Raw genomic sequence first — 21,786 nt, 5'->3', positions numbered from 1 at the left:
AGAAGGATTTTCTAACTACCTTGGCAATATGATTATCAAAGGAGAGATTACTATCTACTTGGGTCCCCAGATCCCTTATTTCATTTTCTGTATTGTATGTGGTAGTTTGCGGATACTTTGTTTTTTCCAAAGGGGATGACTATGCACTTTTTGGCACTTAGCTTGAGGCCATGATTTTGACACCAGGTATCCATCTCAGTGAGACCCTTCTGGAGGATGTCTGTATCATCCGGAGAGTCAGTTATGGCCCCCAGTTTGTAGTCATCTGTGAACTTCGTCAGCCATAGTCCTCCTGTACTTGCCTGTACCTCTGAGAAGTATATACTGAACAGGAGGGGTCCCAGGACTGAACCCTGTGGGACGCCACTTGTAACTGGTTTAGAGTCGGACCTAGAGCCTGCAACTCTCACCGTGTGGGTTCTATCCGTGAGCCAATTGACTACCCATCTCATGACGTAGGGGTTTATGTTCAGGCTGGTGAGCTTGTCTATAATACCAGAATGGGGAATGGTGTCAAAATCCTTTGTGAGGTGTAGGTAGCATGTGAGGACCTCCTTTCCCTCATCTAAAGCCTTGGTAACTGTCTCAAAAAAGTCCACCAGGTTTAGGAGGCATGATCTGTCCTTAACAAAGCCAAACTGGGTAGGGTCCAATGTTTGGAGGTTTCCAATGTCTCTGTTAATGAGTTCCATGATGATGCGCTCCATAGCCTTGCAGACCAGGTTAGTCAGGCTTATAGGGCAATAGTTCCCGGGGTCCGTTGTGGCTCCACCTTTGTGAAGTGGGATAACTGTTGCTGCATGCCACTCTATGTGTATGTAGCCTGTAGAGAAGCTGAGTTTGAACAATGTGTTTAGGTGAGGGGTTAGTTCATTTTGGAGTTCATGTAAGACACAGCCTGGGACACCATTCTGTCCCATTGAAGCTGTGTTTTTGGCTTTGGATAGGGCTGTTTTAACCTGTGTGTCAGTGATTGCTAGGGCTCTACTTTCTTCTGGTATGGTTATGGTTCCTTTAGGGGGTGCAAGGGGGGATGAAGTTTGCACTAAACCTGTCTGCCAGAATGTTGGCAATATCAGTTGGTTTAGTGTATTTTGTGCCATTCTGCACTAACTCAGAGCAGATCTGATAGTTTCCACTTAGGTTCTTGACATAGCTAAAGAATGCTTTGTGGTTATCTTTGGAGTCCTTGGAAATTTTTTGTTCGAAGCTAGCCTAGGATGATTTTATGAGGGATCATAGTTTCTTGCTGATACTGATCAGGGATGTCTTTCCTTCTTGGGAGTTTACTCTTTTCTGTGCTGTTTCCTCCTTCTTTTGTATAGCTTGTTTATGGCAGGGGTCCACCAGACTGGTTTCCTTTTCTTAGAGGAGTGAATCTTGGTTTTGTTTGGGACAGCACGATCCATAAATTCTTGCAGGTGCTCATAGAGTGCCTTTGTAAGGGATTCAGCAGCTTGGACAGCATTGTCCTTTAGCATGGGGGCTGTGAACCTTTCCACCTCATTCTTAAGTAGCGTGAAGTTTGCTTTTGAAAAGTTTTTCACTGTGTTTCCTTGATTGGGGGTGGGAGCAGAATGTGGATATCCAGAGTGATTAGTCTATGGTCTGATCTAACCAGCAAGGGGTTGACCTCTGGTGTAGAACACCGGTCACCCATGTTGGTGATGACCAGGTCCAATATGTTGTCACCTCTGGTGGGGGTGTTGACCAGTTGATCCAAGGTGTTCGAGTTTATAAGTTCTAGGAAGCATTGGGCAAGGGAGTTATTACTTGAATAGTTCTCCCAGTTAATGTTTAGGTAATTGAAATCACCCAATATTAGGGCATTCGGTAGGACCTTCATATTTTCCAGTGTCTCCAGAAACGCGGAATGGGGGTCCTGGTGGGTGATCTGTAGCAAATTACAATTTGAATTCAGTTTTGCCCATTGTTAGTTGCACATGGATGATCTCTGAGTCATTGTGCTGTGTCACTAACCTGGAGGTGTGGGTATCCTTGATGAATATGGATACACCCCCCGCCTTTTGTGTTTCGGTCTGGGTTCTGTGGCTGAAAAGTATGGTATGAGTTATAGCCTGGTAGTGCTGGGGTGCTCTCTGAAGCCTTAAACCAGGTTTCTGTTACTGCACAGATATCAATGTTCTCCATACTGAGGAGTGCCTCATGTGCATGCATTTTGAGGTTTAGACTTCTGGCGTTGAGTAGCATTACCCTTAGTTTTTGGTTACTTGTGCTATTTACAGTGGTGGGTTTGTCTTTTGAGCCTTGCCTAAAAAAGGCACTATTGGGGCGGCAAAATCCTTGGCCAGTATGCAAAAGTCTAAGGGTGACAGGTGCAAGCCATCTCTTACGAAGCAATGTGGCTTGTCGAGCATGTCATCCCAGGCGGACTGATACTGGATCCCCTTTGAATGACACCAGAAACTTAGCCAATTGTTGAAACTGATAATTTTTTCTTTATACTGTGGCATCATTCTTGGTGAGGGCAGGATGCTACTTAGGGTCAGGGTCATACCGGCTTGGACTACGTGATCAGAAAGCTCTTCCATGTCTCTTTTCATGCAGTCCAGGGAGGTACATCTCAGATCATTCACACCAACATGGACAATGACAGAGTCATATTTGTACTTGTTCTGGAGCGACCTGAGTGCTTGTGTTATGTGACAGATCCTGGCACCTGACAGGCAGCTAACTGTAACCTTCTCCTTGTCCAGCCTAGTGAGTGGGATGTCAGTGTGCCTGACTATAGAGTCACCTATTACTAGTGGGTTGTGTATGTTGTTTTGCCTTAAGGGCTGTGATTGCATGGCACACTGGTTTTGTGAAGTATGTGTTTCATGGTTTGTGATGGGGTGTGGAGGTTGCTTGGGTGTCTGCTTTGGTGGTCTCTATTGCTTTTGCAGATTTTCATTTATAGCCTCCGAGTATGTTTTTGTGTATTTATGTGTGTTATTTGCCGGTTTTGGTTTAGTAGGTCTATGTGAGACTGGTGGTGTGTTGCAAGTATTTTCCTTCTCCTCTTGACTGTCAGTTCCAGTCTTGGGTTGTGAGAGCTTTGCCTCTAGTTTGGCTGTATAATTGCATCCCTCGCATATATTAGCGTTTGGTGGTAGGAGGAGAGGGTTGTCTGTTTGTATAGTAATAAAGAAGCAGGAGGTGGAGGATTTATTAATCTCATTTATTTCTTCATTACTGCATTTATTTAGGGTATTAGAACTTCTGGCATATGATATAGATAGTTAATTAGTTACTTAATGTATGCAAAATATAAAGATTTTTGTGGAAGGTATAAAGTGGAGAAAAAGAAAAAAATACCAGTAGATAATGTTGTAACAGAGTATGCCAATAAAGTATAAGGAAGATACATTTGAGTGATATTCCATAAGAATACAATTGCGTACAAGAATATTCTAGATGAATATTAGTTATTATACAATGACTGACCATTAACATTCAAAAACCAGCACTCTGATTGGTCAGCACAACCAGTGAGCCCGTTGCAAATCAAAAATACACCAACGGTAAAAGTCTGGCCGATTAAGTATCATTGACAGACTTTTTGTCTATTAGTATGTGTGGACAAGCATTAGTCTGAAGGAAAGAAAGTCTGAAACTGAAATGCGTGTCATTATTTAGTGACTTTTTTCCTCATAAAATCTGTGGTTCTTAACAAATCACTGAGGAATGAAGTCATTAAATAATGACATACATTTCAGTTTCAGACTTTCTTTCCTTCAGACAATGCAAAACAGCAAAATTACCCACTCCCTCCTTTATTTAGTCCACATTTCTTAAAATAAGAAAAAAAAGCTGTAACCACAGGACAGTTTATAGGTACTTACAACAGCAGAGAAAATGCAAGAAAAATTAGGTATATTCTGGAAAGTTAAAAAAACATACCTGATTTTCCTTGTATTTTCCCTATCTCTCATACCACCAAACTATCTGTAGTTTACATGTTCCTTTTCTTTTCCCAAAAGAAATAAGAGATCTTCCTATCTCCATTGATTGCTTTCCAAAGCACTGAGGTTCTGTGTAAATGTGAGAGCAGACGTTGCATATGCATGTGCAGTACATCAACAAAGCAGCAGAATCGGGAAACAATGTGGAAGAACATCATGACACCATTACATAAAAACATTATTTAAGAAATGTAAGTCGTTTTTTTCTTAATATCATTGTATAATAGCAATAACTGACTCTGTGGTGTCGTATATTGAAGATTTACCAATGGCTGGCTTTGTTTAATCACTCATGCTTAGCCCTCTTGATTAAACCACACCAACTGTGGGCAACTCTTCAATGTACCACACCCACATCATCAATTATTGCTATAGTAAACCCCTGCCATAAGTTAATAAACTGCCAAATAGTAGCTTTAAAATAAAGTCAGAAAAGATTTAAGGAAGTATTGTAATGTACTGAGATTTTGTGGAGACTATAATTAAACATATCATCAGTTAAAGCTTTAATGAACAGAAAAAAGAAAATGTCACGTGTAATATAGATGAAACAGTTCAACATGTTTGTACACTGTAAATGAGTTCATTGGTTTGGAATCATGTTTTAATATTTTAAGTATTCTACAAATTTAAAAAAATAACATGGATATGGTGCGTTATGGAATCTGAGTTTTTGTTTATAGTTTATTTGGAAAAGTAGAACTGATGAAACTTTAATAAGTTGGATATTACAGATGTGGTTGTGGCAGAAAAGGTGAGGGATAAAAAATAGGGTTTATTATATGATGCTTGGTTTGTAAAATCTATTATCTCTTTTATAGATACATATAAATGATTTGTAACTATACACATGTACATTTTTATTACTGTGTAAATATGTGGGGCATTTAACAAAGTACATGTATCCTTTTGATAAGTACAGTGGAATATTTTACATTCATCTGGGCTATAAACAATTCAGGGAGATGGTGCCGCAGGATCATGTTTCATCTGAAATTTGGTGCACTCAGGAGCCCAGGGGTACAGCACTGAGCTCCTTATGCTGCAGGGCAGTGTCAGTATTCATAGATTCATAGGTTCATAGGTGTGTACTAGGCCAACAGCCCTGGAGCCTTTACAAGCCTAGCCCATAGAAGTGCCCTGGCATCATGCCGCCATTAGTACTCAGTGCCCCTGCCGAGTAGAGCCACTGGAGTGATCCCCGGGGTGAACTTTCTATTTCCCATCCACTCATCAAGATTTCTGTTGAAAAGGGCCAGTGAGGTGCTCTGCTTCACATGTATGGGAAGTCTATTCCAGAGCATGGGCAGTCTCTGGGTTGTGAACCTCTCCCTCCAGCATGTTCTGTTGATTGTGGTAATGAGGTTGAGGTCCCTGGAGCGTATGGTGTGGAGGGACTGGGATTTCTTTAGGTGTAACATTTCTAACAGGGCTGGGTCAGACACGGCTTTGTAAGTCAAGCAGAGATCGCCTCTTAATAGACGATATGAGACAGAGAAAAGTTGGGGGGTTTTTTTTGAGTCTGTCCATGTAGGGCATGTGTTTAAGGCCTAGGATCCTTTCTGTGAGGTATTTTTGTGGCCTGTCCAGCTGTTTCAAGTATCTAGTAAGGTACATGCCAAATGGGGCATTATACTCTATGATTGGTCTAATGAGGGAAGAGTAGAGAGAAATGATGACCTCTTTCTTCCTGGATGCAAAACCCTAGGTAATGAGATGTGCCACATAGAAGGACTTTCTGACCACAGTGGCAATGCTGTGGCCGAAGGAGAAGTTGCTGTCAACCTGTGTCCCCAGATCTCTTATAATGCCTTCAGTGTTCATTGGGCTACCATCAGTGTGGTAATTACTGGGAACTGAGTTTTTCCCAAAGGGAATGACGATGCATTTTTTGGCATTAAGCTTAAGGCCATGGTTTTGACACCAGTCATCGGTCTCAGTTTCTGTAGGATATCTACATCACTTGGGGAGTGAATAATGGCTCCCAGCTTGAAATTGTTGGCAAATTTGTTCAGCCAGAGTCCGTCCATGTTGGTCTGGACATCTGAGAAGTAGATGCCAAACAGGAGAGGATCCAGGACCGATCTCTGTGGGACTCCATTCATGACTGGTTGGCAGTCTGACTTGGAGTCTGCTACTTTTACACTGTGGGTTCTATCTGTGAGCCAATTTGCAATCCACCCAGTGATATAGGGGATGATGTCTAGTTTGGTGAGTCTATCAATAATTCCTGAGTGGGGAATGGTATCAAAGGCCTTGGCCAGATCGAGGTAGGCTGTTTGAACTGCCTTGCCCTCACCCACAGTTCTGGTGACTGACTCAAAGAAGTCAACCAGGTTGAGCAGGCATGATCTACCCTTCCCAAAACCAAATTGCATGGGATCCAGAGTTTGAAGATTTCCTATATCCTTGTTAATTAGATCCATGATGATGCGCTCCATAGCCTTACATCTCAGACTCATCAGACTGATGGGGAGATAATTCCCAGGGTCTGTAGTCACTCCCCTTTATGGAGAGGGATGACTATAGCAGTGCACCATTCTGTAGGGACAAAGTCTGAGGTGAGGCTGTGATTGAACAGGGCACACAGGTGTAGTGCCAGTTCACTTTGTAATTCATGTAGAACACAGCCAGGGATATTGTCGGGTCCCATGGAAGCTGTATTCTTGGCCTTGGACAATGCAGCTTTAACCTGTGATGCAGTAATGCTGGGTGCTTGGCATTCTTCCGGTATTGTGATTGGTCCTTTAGAGGGGAGAGAGGGGTAAAGTTGGCACAGAATCTGTTGGCCAGTATGTTGGCAATATCTGTTGGCTCAGTATAGGAGGTACCATTGTGCAGTAACTCAGAGCAAATCTGGGTACTGCCGTGGAGATTCTTGATATAACTGCAGAAGGCTTTGTGGTTATTTTTAGTGTCTGCCACAATTCTGCCTTCAGAGATAGCTTTAGAGGTTTTGATGAGGGATCTCAACTTTTTCTTCAGGCTAATAAGGGAGTTTTTCCAGTTTTGGGACTTCATTTTTTTCTGCAACAGTTTGTTCCTTCTGTTGTAGAGTTTGCTAATGGCAGGGGACCAACAGATTGGCTTCCCTTTTTTTTTGGAGGAGAGCATCTTGTTTCTGTTGGGTATGGCTAGCTCCCTGCATTTATATACGAGTTCGTACAGTGCATTGGTGTATGATTCGGCTGTCATGCACCTATTTTCCATTTGCATGGGTGCCATGAAGTTAGTCACTTCTGTTTTTAGGAGCCCAAAGTCAGCTTTGGAGAAGTTTTTCATGGTGGTTACTTTTGCTGGTGGTGTGGGTGAGATGTGGATTTCCATGGTAATTAGTTTGTGGTCGGATCTAGCCAGGGAAGAATTGACTATTGGTGTTGAGCAATGGTTGCCATGTTAGTAATAACCAGGTTAAGGATGTTGTTTCCTCTAGTGGGGGTAAGAATGAGCTGGTCCAGCGCATTGGAAGTAATGAATTCCAGGAAGTGTTGGACACGTGTAATGGTGCATGAGTAGTTTTCCCAGATGGTGAAGGGGTAGTTGAAGTCACCCAGTATGACAGTGTTGGGTTTGACCCTAATAGTTTCCAGGGTGCTTAGGAATGTGGAATGAGAATGTTGGGACATGGTTGGGGACCTATAGCAGGCTATGACCTGAATCGCCCTCTTACCACTGTTGGTTATACCTGAAGTATCTCCGATGCATTATGCTGGGCTACTAGTTTGGGGGTGTGGATATCCTTTATGAATTTGGAGACGCCACCGCCTTTGGAGCTTCGGTCCATTTTCTGGGACCAAAAGGTGTGGAATGAGTTATAGCCTGGTAGTGCAGTGGTGCTTTCTGCTGCTTTAAACCAGGTCTCCATTACAGCACACATGTCGATGTTCTCCATTTTGAGAAGTGCTTCGAGTGAGTGCATCTTGAGATTTAGACTTCTATTGTTGAGCAGCATGACCCTGAGATTGCATTTATTTATAGCTGTCATGGTGGTAATTTTGTCTTTGGAACACTGCCTAAAAAGGCACTATAGGGGTTGTAAGAGCCTTAGCCTGTATCCGGAAAACTAGGTGTGACAGATGCAGGCCATCTCTGGCAAAGCATCGAGGTCTATCAAGCATGTCACCCCAAACAGCCAGATACTGGATCCCCTTAGAATGACACCAGAAACTTGGCCAATTGTTGAAGTCAATCATTTTCTGCTTGTACTGCGGTATCATTCTGGGTGACAATAGGATGCTGCTTAGGGCTAGGGTCATACCTGCCTGGGCCACATAATTTGAGAGCTCCTCCATGTCTCTTTTTATGTAGTCCAGGGAGGTATGTCTCAGGTCATTCACACCCAGATGAACAATGACAGAGTCATACTTGTACTTATTGTGGAGTGACCTGAGTGCGTGTGTTATGTGTTGGATCCTGGCACCCAACAGACAACTGACTGTTACCTTCTCCTTATTCAACGTAGTGAGTGGGACATCAGTGTGCCTCACTATCGAGTCACCTATGATTAGTGTATTGGGCAAGCTGTGTTGCCTTAGGGGCTTAGGTTGAGGGGCACACTGTGTAGGTGAGCTATGTGTCTTGTGATTTGTGCTGTGTTGTGGTGGTCAAGTGCATTTCTGATTTGGAGGTCTCTGCTGTGTGGGTAGATTTCTATTGAGAGCCTCTGCGAAGGTGGGTGTGTGGTTTGTGTTTTTATGTGAGAGTTGTGATGGTTGGTGTTCTGGAGGGCTATGTGTTCTATGTGGTGTGGTGCAGGTGATGACCTTCTCCTTTTGACCAGCTATTCCGGAGTCTTGGCTGGAGAGTGCATGTCTTCCAGTTTGTATTTATAAGTGCATCTCTCACAAGTCTGAGTGTTGCGAGGTAAGAGGAGAGGGCTGTCTGTGTACATGAGGCAGTCACTACACTGCCTCAGAATGCTCAAGTTCACCTGGGAAATAAATTCAAACATGAATGACATATACAAATGACTGTATAATGATATGCAAATAAAGACCTAGTGCTGACCCCCACATATTGTAGGGTAGCTGCGACGTGATAATGCTGGGATTCCCCTCATAGACTGTAATATAGTGGGTACACGCACATCAGAATTAGTGTACTCCTCTGCTGCAGCTGCCATAGGAGGTGCTGATGGTCTCAGTCATGGAGGACCTCCCCTGATGGGGGTGGTGATAAGAGAACTCAGTCTGTACAGCCTGTAGCCTATGTGTGGGTAAGGCTGCATCTTCACCCTGTACAACTGGTGGAGAACCATCCTCCAGGTAGACAAATAGTGCTGTGTGTCATCTGACTGTGACTCATGCTGTTTGTTGGCATCTCTGTCAGACTGTACAGGTGCTTACATTAGTTTGTTGCCCTGTCCAGCTTGTACAAGTTTCACCAAAGCAGTTGCCTGGCCTGTGAATATACATTATAAGACAGAACAGAATGAATATGAATACTTATTTGATACGTGAGACCCCGTGTTATGCATTCAAACAGCAGTACAGCCTAAGTACATATAAATAAGAGGCATACTTCTGCTGCCATTCCCCTGTGCCTACACATCTAATGTACCTATAGCAAACATACACAGTGGTATCTATGGCCTGCACACAGTGACAGCTAACATAGGGAAATGCAATATAGTAGCTAACCTTGTGCATGTCCCTCTGTGATAGGCGAGGGTTGGCCAGTCCCAGAACCTGCCTCCACTCCACCAGATATGATACCATCATCATTTCCATGTAGGAATATTAGGAATACCCCTTCATCAGATAGGCTTGTATTGGGAGTTAAATAGCCAAAGGCCAACTTCTCTACTGTTATGTTTCATGTTTTCTTTCTGGCCATCTTAATAATGTCAGTTACACACCTCTGATAGTATTGTGTTGTGAGATAATGACCACCAACAGCCCTGATGTCTCTCAGATGTAGTCCAGGACAGGCTGTTGATCACCCCCTCTCACTAAAAGGAGGAAACCATATGTCATGTGTGCCTGTCATAGAATTTCATTCTCAACTTACCAGTTGCCCATATCTGCCATCCACCCCACTGGAAGACATGAGAACACATACAGGAACAAAACACATCACTGTATACTGGATACTGCTGGGGACAGTACACTATCATTTAACACCGGTTGGTTGCTATAAGTATACAACAAATTACAGGGATAGGGATAGTATAGTAGGTGCCATAGGTGCATTATGTTATGAACAATGGGTATTCCAGTTATATCTCAGACTACTATTAAGGATGGACATGCGCATCTATACAGCTTGGATGGGTTACCATACAGTGGTCCACAGTGATGTACAAATGAAGGTGGGTTTCACTAAATGCACATTTTAGGATCAACTGTGCAGAAACTTGTAACAGTGGGCTGCCATAGTGTGATATTGGGGAACACATAGTAGCCCACAACAGTTATCTCAACATCACAGGTTTATAGCATGTATGTAAAGAGCATTTTGGATTATAAAAGGATAGACAGTCTTGATAGTGGGTTCTCTTCCCACATTTACAGTGCAGATATGCATCTTAATGACTATATATAGGTACATGTTCCATGAAACAATATTATAAATTAATATAATATACCTAAACAGGATGGCTACAGTGGTGCAGCAGACAGCAGAGGCTCTCCGGTCCGATCTTCGGCTGGGGTGTCTTCTGTGTAAAGTCTGCATGTCCTCCCTGCGGTCCTGTGGGTTTCCTCCGGGTGCTCTGGTTTCCTCCCACATCCCCAAAGACATGCTGCAAGTGGATTGGACACGCTAAAATTGGTCCTAGGCTTGAGTGTGTGCGTGCCTTCTGTGGAAGGTTGGGCGCTGGGCTGGCAACTTGACACGATAAAACTCCACTGCCAATCATGAACGGACAAGGTGATCCACTGTGGCGATCCCTAACTGGGAAAAGCCGAAAGAGAGAGAGAGAAAGAATATAATATACCTAAGCTCCATTCCAAGACAAGGACTGACATGTACATCATATAGCTCATTCCCTAGAACTGCATCAAGGCTCTATCATATACCTCTTTCCCTAGTACTCCACTGGGGCTATGTCATATACCCCATTCCCTAGTACTGTTGTTGTTGTTGTTTGTCTTTTTGTCTTTTCCCGGTTAGGGGTCACCACAGCGGAACTCTGGTCTGCTAATGATTGGCAGTAGATTTTTTATGGTGCTGAGTTGCCAGCCCAATGCCCAACCTTCAGCGAAGGCACGCCCATTCACACATGTCTTTCGGAGGCCACTCGACCGTGGGAAGGATATGCAGACTCCACACAGAAGGCACTCCAGCCGTGAATCAAACAGGAGAACCTCTTGCTGTGAGGCAAAAACGCTACCGCTGTACCACTGCAGCTTTATCCCATTCCCTAGTACTGTGTCAGGCCTATGTCATATACCTCATTTCCTAGTACTGCATCAGGCCTATGTCATATACCTCTTTCCCTGGTACTGCATCAATGCTATGCCATATACCCCATTCCCTAGTACTGTATCAGGGCTATGTCATGTACCTCATTTTTTACCAAAAAAAGCAAGAGACAAACGAGCGAACAAAGCTCCAGTCCACCAAGAACACAAGCCCAAAAGTTCCTTAACGCGTTTTTATTATTTTGCACAAGAGAAAAGCAGCGTTTTCACCACAAACACAATGTGGCTTCTTCAGAGGAATTTTTTAAAAGAATACAAATGGTACCTCCCTTTTTATAGGAGTTACTAATTACTTAATTAGTAAGCTTAATTTAAAAAGCTTAGTTAAAAAGACAGACACAATAACCTCGTCTGCTGTTACATTTACCCTTAAAATTGCATTCAAAGTGCAATAAACAATTGTTTTTCTCATCAAAAGCATATGTTATGCACTCTAAATGAAATAAAACATGTGAATAATCAAAAACAAAATATATATATATAATAACAATATATCAAACAAATAAAACATAAAAATGTTTCTAAAAAGACAACACATTTCACTCTAGCTAACTTCAAACAATAAAGAGACCCTTTTGTGATGCAATCAAGGTAATCAAATAACTAAAAATTAGAAATTACAACAGTACTTACTGCACAGACTTGCTCTGCCTGAAATGCAATCTATAATGTATCTGACTAACTAGTTCATATACATTAAGAATACTTGAAAATGAAGAATGTAAGTACTACTATGCAAAAAAAATTTTTAAAGGCTTTTTTGTGTAAAAACGGGCAATACTGGCAATACTGGAAGCTGACAAGCCAAGTAGGTGAGTATTCATTAAGAGACATTTTCAATTTACTGAATGTCACCTCAGGTATGCTTTATACTTTAATACTGGGGCTATATTACAACTTTCATTTAGCCCCGGTGTATTGAAAGAGTCTAATTTTAGCTGCCACAACAATTCACGTATTTCAAGTAAAATAGAAGTAGGACCACCCCTAATAGAGGGAGCCACATGATCAATGCCCATAAACGAAAATGCATGGCCCGGGTTATTAAATACATGCTTAGCCAATGCATTTTCACATTTGTTGTTTTTGATTGCATAATGGTGCTGGTATATGCGCTCCTTAAACTTTCTATCCGTCTTACCGACGTAGAAAGCAGAACAGCATGTGCAAAAGGCCAGGTAGATTATAGATTTCGTATCACAGCAAATCCTACACTTAATAAAATATTTTCTATCTGAAACCTCAAATGAGGTACCTGACTTAATGAGATTGCACCAATTGCACATACCACAAGGGAATGACCCCTTAATCCTGTTAAAGGAGTCACCTAAAGAAACGCATTGTAATAAATCCTTCATATTCCTCCCTCTCCTAAAAACAACACAGGGTTTTGTCCCTAGTTTGTCAGACAACAACGCATGTGTAGAAATGAAATACCAGTTCTTCATCAAAATGCCCAAAATAGCATCAGAATTTATGTTGTATGTCATGACAAAACTACACCCGAATTCCTGTGGTGTGTTTTCAGAAACAAAACTTGTGGCACAAGAAAGTGACATAGATGGAATGTCACTAGCTGTATGCTCAGGGACTACTTCAACTAAGGGTAATACTGGAAGAAGGGGTTCATATAACCCTTCCCTTCTCTTAGTGGACACCTCATTAATAAGGTCATCCACCAACCCCGATGGATACCCACGATGTAAAAAATACACCTTCAAGCTAGTCACTTCGGACTGAAAATCACACACCTCACTGCACATTCTTGCCGCCCTCACTAGTTGGCCTTTCACGATGGCTCTTTTTTGTTTTAATGGATGGGAACTAGTGAAATGAAGGAAGGAATTCACATAAGTAGCCTTCCTAAAAGTAACCGCTTTAAGCTTGTCAGATGTTGAAAGCCTTGACAAGCTAACATCAAGATAGTCAATTGAGTCAGTTTCAAATCGATAAGTGAATTTTAGAAAGGTTGTTGTTGAGTTCAAATACTCAACAAAGGAGTGAGCCCTTGATGAGTCACCCTTAAATAAAATAAACACATCATCTAAAAAGCGTGTATAAAATGAGATCTTATCGTTCCAAACTTTGTTATTGAGTAAGAAGTGCCTTTCCCAATAGGCCATAAATAAATTGGCCAAAGCCGCACCACAGGGTGAGCCCATAGCTACACCCTGTTTCTGAACAAAGACTTCATTATCAAACACAAAAAAGTTTGAAGACAAGACGATGTCCAATAGCTCAGTGACATTATTAATGTCATTCTTAGGGGCACCCAACTCAAGTAGGAGAAGTTCAACCCATTTGATCCCTTCCTGGTGGGGGATAGATGTATATAGATCGACTACATCGATGGTAAGAAAATTAGTAGTCTCTTCTATTGTAACCCCCTTCAAGTTGGATAAAAAAGACCAGGAGTCTTTACAAATGCTCGGGATGAGTTTTACATACTTAGAAAGCAAAAAGTCAATATACTTGGAGCAAGGGTATGAGACAGATGACCTGCCATCTATTAATGCTCTCATTGGAGGGTTGGCCAAATTTTTGTGGACTTTGGGTATACCAAACATGACAGGTGTTTTAGGATTCAAAATATCAATGTATTTAAAAGTATCCATGTCAATTCTACCACTTATGAACAGGTCCCTGAAATAACCCTAATTCTACTTGAACAAGTATTCATTTCATTCAAGGAAGAGGCTTCATAAGCCGGGGAATCAAGGACTTTGTACATTCTTTCCACATAGTCAGCTTGTTCAAAAATGGCCAACCCACCCCCTTTGTCAGGTTTTATAATCCTGACTGCAGAAGACCTTAATTTATTTAGAGCTAACAGTTGTTCTTTCGAGATGTTAAAAGTATTAGACTTAAAACTGTAAGACTTATCCATGTGCCTAATGTCTAACTCACAAGCGCATTCAAACATTTTTAAGGCTACATGTAAAGGTGGATTAAATACACTAGGCAGTTTTAATTTCAAATTGACGCCGTCCGTGTTGTCATTGAATAAAAGTTTTAAATTCAGTTTCCTGACATAACATTTTAAGTCTAATAACACCCTAGCAACATCACATTTGCTAGATGGAACAAAAGTGTTGCCTAATGCTAGGAGCTCAACAAGCTCTGGCTCTAGTAAAAGAGCAGAAAAATTATAGATCTTAAAGTCACCATTTGCATTAGACAAAATAATTGGTAAACCATTAGTAACAGCCCTTTCAGGTGGATTCAATGCTTCCAGTTCCTGTTCACCCTCTGACGGGATTTGTTGTTGCTGTACCCTAAAAAAGAAGAGTTATTAGGGTTTGGATTTCTAGAAGAAGCCTGATTATTACTAGCAGTAGGTGCAACAACATTTGCATCCTTATTGTTTTCATGTCTCTCCTTGTTTCTATTACTTCGCCTTAAAGGCCATTGGCCTTCAGTATTAGAACTGTCAAGATTATTATTAGGGGGGCATTCCATTTCATCCCCATCTGAGTATGTGACCAAATCATCCTCATTAACAGTCTGTTTGTTACTACTTAACTTAGGGAAGGCCTTCTCATTTGAGTAAGCCAACCTGTCTCTATGTAGTTTTTTTGATTTGTTGGTTTTAATTTTAACCAAATAGGTATCAATGCTTGAAAAAATGCGTGCATAGTCAAAAGTAAGTAGCAAACAACGACCACAGTATCCAAAAAGTTCTTTAATAAAATCTCTGACGTCTCGGCCAAAGCCTTCAAGGAGAATAAAATTGTATACAAGCATCCACATTTTATAACAAACTAGTAACTCAATTAAACAATTAAGCAATTAATTAAGCAACACTCTCCAATTGAACTCAGCATTGAGCCCACAAGGAGACATAGTTTTATACTTTAAAATAAGCAGAGCTTCTTTTTGCAGTAACACAGTTTTAACATCCTGCTGACAATACATTATTGGCTTAACTTGTTCTAAAATAGTGGCTTTTAAACCTTCACTATTTTTGTTATGACATTCTAAAAAATGCAAAGCTACAGGGCTTTCAATATTACCATTCTTAATGTCCCTTATATGCTCTAACAATCTCAGTTTGAAGACCCTTTTTGTTTCTCCTATGTAATACATATTACATGGACAACATAGAGCATAAATAACCCCTACTGACTTACAACAAAACTGCTTAACAGGAGTAAACTTAACATCATTAATAAATGGAAAACATGGTGTGATATATTTGCAACCTTTGCAATTTCCACAAGGGAAAGTGCCAACTTGGCATGGTTCTTTATATAATGAAGGTGGAGGCAAAATAAATTTACTTTTAACCAAAAAATTTTTTATATTTCTACCTCTCCGATAGGAAAATTGTAAATTAACATTCAGCCACTGTTCAACATTTTTGCAAGAAAGTAAAAAAGACCAAAATTGTTTTACTATATCAAGAAATTGAGAAGTAAAACAACCATAAGTGGTTACAAAATACATATTTTCCTTACAGTTATTATTACCATTATATTGAGCCAAATTTTTGCAGGGAAAATAACTATTTACACCATCAAAAAGCTTAACTCTTTTAACTAATTTATCAAAACATCTGTTTAAAATATCTTTGTTATATCCCCTACTTAAGAAAGATTCCACCAAAGTATTCATTTCTTGCTGAAAAATATCAGGTCTTCCACATAATCTATATGTACGTAACATTTCCCCATATGGTAAGGCATCCAACGTATGAGGAGGATGGCCACTGGTTCCATGTAAATAAAAATTAGTACCGTCAAATTTTCTATTGATCAAAGTAATAATATTAGTACCATTAGAAATATCGAGAATAGCATCCAAAAATGGGACAACAAGTCCCATTTTTAGACCATCAAAACTCATAGAAAATCTATTATGATTAATATCTTTAACAAATGCTTTAATGTCACTTTCATCAGCATCCACCAAGAATATTAGATCATCCACGAACCTATAATAAGATATTACATGGGTCTGAAAAAATCTATGCTTGTATGTTGTTTCTAGTTCAAATAAACCCATAAATAAATTAGCATACATGGGGGCAAAAGAAGCCCCCATGGCTGTACCCTGTAACTGATGATACAAAATCTCATTAAACTCAAAAAAATTATGAGTCAAACAAAAATAAAGTAACTCTATAATAAATGCTGTGACCGGATTGTCACCCAAAAAGTATCTAACAGCATCAATGCCAAAAGGGTGTTTAATGTTGCTATAGAGGCTTTTAACATCAATAGTAAACCACGTCATCCTAGCATTTATTTTCACCCCTTTCATCTTATTCAGAAAATCAAAAACATCACAAATATATGATGGCAATTTGTATACAAAGGGAGCTAGAAATTGATGTAGAAAAATACCCAAATTATGCAAAAAATACAAAGAACCAGAAACAATAGGCCTCCCGGGGGGCCTAGACAGATTTTTATGTATTTTGGGTAGGCAATAAAAAAGAGCCATTTTTGAACCTTCTATCTGAAATTTCTTTTTAACATCAGTGGAACTAAAATAACCTAGCCTAACCCCTTTATTTAACAAATCTAAATATTCCTGAACTGATTTGAAATAAACATCTACAGATATAACTTTATAAGTGTTACTGTCATTTAAATGTTCCATACACATAGACAAGTAATCAGCAGAATTCAAAACAACAAGCTTATTACCTTTATCAGAAGGTTTGAAAATTATGTCAGTTCTTTTACTGAGCCTAACTAAAGCTTGCCACTCATTCCATTGCAAGTTATAATCAACATTAGTTTTATTACTCATAAATTTTTCATAACTGAGTTCAGTAAATTTAGAAAAAGCAGCATGAGACTTGATTTCTTCATCTAAAGCACATACTTCTTTTGTTAAATTATCAATACACAAAGAATAGTGTTTAACTAATAACTCAACTAATTGCAAGCCTTGTTTCTGGAAGAGACACTTCAAATCTAACAGAAATTCAACACTATCGATAATACTAGATGGTGTAAAAGCACTCCTAAGCCCCTTCGGGACCAGCCCTTCATTCAAGCATTGTTTAAAATAAGCTACTTCGAGCTGCAATTTGCGTAGTTTAAAAGTTTTTACATCAAGCAATTTTAGCTTGTCAGTCACTGAAGCAGAGTCCTTTATGGGCACAGAGCTGTCCGGCACCGGCGGAGCGTCTGAAAAAGGTTTTGGAAAACAAAAAATGTCACCTGTATTCCTGATCCAGTCTGAAATAGATGCACCGCCCATAAGCGCTTCCTGACAGCCAATGTTCAAATTATTAGTATCCGCCAAACCATTAGACGATCCTGTCACCAAAAGTCTATCAGAACGAGCGGTACTCCTTAACGGTTGAGCTGGAGGAATAGAGCTCACAGAGTCACTGAATGCACGCAGTGCGTCAGATGAAGAGCCGTTATTTCCCGATGTAACAGGGACCTGAATCTGGCGGTTCCTTTCAAAAGAGTCCAAGCGTGCATTAACACGGTCAATTTTTTCCGTAAGGGACAACAGCAGTTTAGGTAGATCCGAATTGTCAGTATTAGCTGAACCAAACAAGTTAGGGCTAGAAGGGCTCTCGGTAGGTACCAAAGCCATATAGAACAAATGAAATACCAAAAAAAGCAAGAGACAAACGAGCGAACAAAGCTCCAGTCCACCAAGAACACAAGCCCAAAAGTTCCTTAACGCGTTTTTATTATTTTGCACAAGAGAAAAGCAGCGTTTTTGCCACAAACACAATGTGGCTTCTTCAGAGGAATTTTTTAAAAGAATACAAATGGTACCTCCCTTTTGGTTGGTGGATGACCTTATTAATGAGGTGTCCACTAAGAGAAGGGAAGGGTTATATGAACCCCTTCTTCCAGTATTACCCTTAGTTGAAGTAGTCCCTGAGCATACAGCTAGTGACATTCCATCTATGTCACTTTCTTGTGCCACAAGTTTTGTTTCTGAAAACACACCACAGGAATTCGGGTGTAGTTTTGTCATGACATACAACATAAATTCTGATGCTATTTTGGGCATTTTGATGAAGAACTGGTATTTCATTTCTACACATGCGTTGTTGTCTGACAAACTAGGGGTAAAACCCCGTGTTGTTTTTAGGAGAGGGAGGAATATGAAGGATTTATTACAATGCGTTTCTTTAGGTGACTCCTTTAACAGGATTAAGGGGTCATTCCCTTGTGGTATGTGCAATTGGTGCAATCTCATTAAGTCAGGTACCTCATTTGAGGTTTCAGATAGAAAATATTTTATTAAGTGTAGGATTTGCTGTGATACGAAATCTATAATCTACCTGGCCTTTTGCACATGCTGTTCTGCTTTCTATGTCGGTAAGACGGATAGAAAGTTTAAGGAGCGCATATACCAGCACCATTATGCAATCAAAAACAACAAATGTGAAAATGCATTGGCTAAGCATGTATTTAATAACCCAGGCCATGCATTTTCGTTTATGGGCATTGATCATGTGGCTCCCTCTATTAGGGGTGGTCCTACTTCTATTTTACTTGAAATACGTGAATTGTTGTGGCAGCTAAAATTAGACTCTTTCAATACACCGGGGCTAAATGAAAGTTGTAATATCGCCCCAGTATTAAAGTATAAAGCATACCTGAGGTGACATTCAGTAAATTGAAAATGTCTCTTAATGAATACTCACCTACTTGGCTTGTCAGCTTCCAATATTGCCAGTATTGCCCGTTTTTACACAAAAAAGCCTTTAAAATTTTTTTTTGCATAGTAGTACTTACATTCTTCATTTTCAAGTATTCTTAATGTATATGAACTAGTTAGTCAGATACATTATAGATTGCATTTCAGGCAGAGCAAGTCTGTGCAGTAAGTACTGTTGTAATTTCTAATTTTTAGTTATTTGATTACCTTGATTGCATCACAAAAGGGTCTCTTTATTGTTTGAAGTTAGCTAGAGTGAAATGTGTTGTCTTTTTAGAAACATTTTTATGTTTTATTTGTTTGATATATTGTTATTATATATATTTTTTTGTTTTTGATTATTCACATGTCTTATTTCATTTAGAGTGCATAACATATGCTTTTGATGAGAAAAACAATTGTTTATTGCACTTTGAATGCAATTTTAAGGGTAAATGTAACAGCAGACGAGGTTATTGTGTCTGTCTTTTTAACTAAGCTTTTTAAATTAAGCTTACTAATTAAGTAATTAGTAACTCCTATAAAAAGGGAGGTACCATTTGTATTCTTTTAAAAAATTCCTCTGAAGAAGCCACATTGTGTTTGTGGCGAAAACGCTGCTTTTCTCTTGTGCAAAATAATAAAAACGCGTTAAGGAACTTTTGGGCTTGTGTTCTTGGTGGACTGGAGCTTTGTTCGCTCGTATGTACCTCATTTTTTGGTACTGCATCACTGCAATGTCATACCCCATTCCCTAGTACTGGATCAGTGCTATGTCATATACCTCATTCCCTAGTACTGCATCAGGGCTATGTCATATATCCCATTCCTCAGTACTGTATCGGGGCTATGTCATATACCTCATTCTCTAGTATTGCTTTGGGGCTATGTCATATACCTCATTCCTTAATACTGCATTGGGGCTATGTCACATACCCCATTCCCTAGTACTGTATCAGGGCTATGTCATATACCTCATTTTTTGGTACTGCATCACTGCTATGTCATATACCCCATTCTCTAGTACTGGATTAGTGCTATGTCATATACCTCATTCTCTAGTACTGCATTGGGGCTATGTCATATACCTCATTCTCCAGTACTGCATTGGGGCTATGTCATATACCTCATTCCCTAGTACTGCATCAGGGCTATGTCATATACCCCATTCCTCAGTACTGTATGGGGGCTATGTCATGTACCTCATTCCTTAGTACTGCATTGGGGATATGTCACATACCCCATTCCCTAGTTCTGTATCAGGGCTATGTCATATACCTCATTTTTTGGTACTGCATCACTGCTATGCCATATACCTCATTCTCTAGTACTGCATTGAGGCTATGTCATATACCTCATTCCCTTGTAATGCATTAGTGCTATGTCATATACACCATTCCATTGTACTGCAGAGCTTTTATTCATTGGGACTATGTTATATACCCCATTACCTGGTACTGCATCAGTGCTATGTCATATACCTCATTCCTTAGTACTGCATTGGGGCTATGTCATGTACCTCATTCCTTAGTAATGCATTGGGGCTATGTCATGTACCTCATTCCCAAATACTGCATTTGGGTTTCTTATTCATTGGGGCTACGTCTTCTGAATGCCTTCATTTGCTGCCATCAGTGAGTTGCTGCCAAATACTCTAAAGGTTCTTCTTCTTTTTTGGTACATGGTTTGGGATTTAAAAAGATGGACCAGCTGCTTAAGCTTAAGATAAATAACAGTGTGCTTAGCATGTTTCCAAAGGAGGCTATGTTTTACATAGTAGATGAATCACTCTGTTATACAGAGGTAACATAATATGCAGCTATGGTACCACAGAGTGTCACTGAATCACTATGAGTGAGAGCTCATGCTTATAGCCTGTATACATGTTGTGCTTTTAGGCCTTTGCTATGTTGCTTATTCTGTAATTCAGAATATATATTTCTAGACTGAATCTCTGACAACCATCTTATTTTACAGTCCATTTATGGCAATAGCCATTGACATTAATGCCGTTTTGAGAGCACCTGCCTGGTATGCTAGGAACAGCAAAATTATACTTTATCTTTTGCACAGCCTGTCCAGGGAGAAGCTGCTGGGACATTAAAGGGGTTATTTCATAAGGTGGATGCACTGTATAACCTTAATGAGCTGCATATTGAGGCTATTGGCATCCCCAGGACCAGTGAACAAAGCAGACACTGCTAAGATGACCTATGGCACTGCTACACTAAAGATCTCCAACAGTAGGAAGCAGAGGTTAGGCATGAAAGGCCCAAATCATATAGTAAGTATGTGCAGTTGATACTGTTTTTCAAAGTGTGATTTTAACATTTTTTCTCTTTTTTTCTGCCATTCAGAGCTACATACCTAATAAAAGTTATTCCCATTGACAAACGTACCAGGTAAGATATTGTGTGGGACTGCCTCTGTACTGTTTCCTTGCCGAGCTGTCTTGGCAGTGCTGCCTATTCTGAGCTCCTGCATAGTTGTTTATCTGTGAAACTGTGGGCTCCTTGTGAAGCTTCTGCTATCTTACAGCACTCATGAGGCTGCAGCTCATTTGTGAAGCTATGGACACATCTGCTATCATGCATGTGCATGTGGTGTTAGCTGACTTGAGTAGATATTGTCACATTTCCAGCCCTCTGGTATCACGCATGTTCATGTGGGTTTGTAGTTTTGCAGTGAAGTCTGTATTGTACCTACATCTTTGGTAAACAGCTATTTTTCCCTTATGGCTTTCAGTGTTGGTTGAACGGGAGGTGAGTCATGTT

Source organism: Protopterus annectens, chromosome 9.part0, assembly GCF_019279795.1.
Source record: "Protopterus annectens isolate FY-2018-M chromosome 9.part0, PAN1.0, whole genome shotgun sequence".
Classification (NCBI taxonomy): Eukaryota; Metazoa; Chordata; order Ceratodontiformes; family Protopteridae; genus Protopterus; species Protopterus annectens.
The sequence above is the reverse complement of the archived record's forward strand: the minus strand, read 5'-3'. Positions refer to the sequence as shown.